The sequence below is a fragment of the Pteropus vampyrus genome, unplaced genomic scaffold (genome assembly GCF_000151845.1).
Source record: "Pteropus vampyrus isolate Shadow unplaced genomic scaffold, Pvam_2.0 Scaffold256, whole genome shotgun sequence".
Lineage (NCBI taxonomy): Eukaryota > Metazoa > Chordata > Mammalia > Chiroptera > Pteropodidae > Pteropus > Pteropus vampyrus.
This window is the reverse complement of record NW_011889037.1, coordinates 1,444,481-1,445,499: the sequence shown is the minus strand read 5'-3', so window position 1 is coordinate 1,445,499 and position 1,019 is coordinate 1,444,481.

Below are 1,019 nucleotides of genomic sequence, written 5' to 3'. Positions count from 1 at the left end.
GGCCCCTGGCGGCTGGGACTCCCAGGCCACACGCCCGGCTGGCGGTGCCTCCTCCCTAAATGCTTGTCCCCAGCCGCTCTCCCCGCTGGCTCCCTCCCTGTGGGAGGCTTTCCGGCCCTTCTCCGTGACTCCAGGCCGGGAGGGAACGAGGGACAGGGCCACCGTCCGTGGTCACCCAGCTGCTAGGTGGGAGACCTGGACGTGAACCCACGTCTTCCACAGCACAAAGCAGCGATTCGGGAAGAGGCCGGGCCTCGTCCCCTGGAGCCGCATTTTACAGCATGACCAAGCCACCCCGCTATTTAATAAAACTGTCAGAACGACTGATTTGTGCAGTGCACATGGCTTTCTCCCTCTCCCCTTCCTTCCAGATTCAATAAACTCTGAAGTCGTGCCAGGAAGGCAGCAGAGTGACGGGAAGCATCGGTTTCGTGGGAGGGAACGGGGCGCAGAAAAGGTCGGGCAGCTGCCCCGGGCAGGGGGACGGGCCACGGCCAAGGGCGGCGTCTCACAGGGGCACGCAGGGAACGGGAGGCGCCCCTCGGGACAGCTGCCCGCAGGGAAGTCTTCCTGGACGAGGAGACACCGGAACTACGTCTTGAAGCATGAACAGGAGTTTGCTGAAGGTAAAGGGGGCGAGGGGGCCGCACGCCAAGGGCGCGGCGAGGGTGCGAGGCCCTGGGCAGGAGAGCGGGGCTGGGGGCGCTGAGTGTGCAGCCTCCGGGCAGTCGGGTCCAGCCTGAGCCTGGACAGGTCCCGGACGTGGAGATGAGGTGCTCGGTGTCCGTCCCGCGGCCGCGTGTGGGTCACGGGGGTCTCAGGACGGGGTTGGTCTTGACCACAGACCCTGTTTCAGGGAACGGGCAGGGCCCGCAGCCCATGGTGGGGAGCCCTGGTGCGCCCCCCGGGCCTTCCTCGCCCAGAGCTGGGCTCTGGCCCTCGGCACACCTTCCTCATGCCCCATCCCGGCAGCCACTATGGGCCGTGGCATGTGACGGCCCAGGAGTGAGCGACCCCAA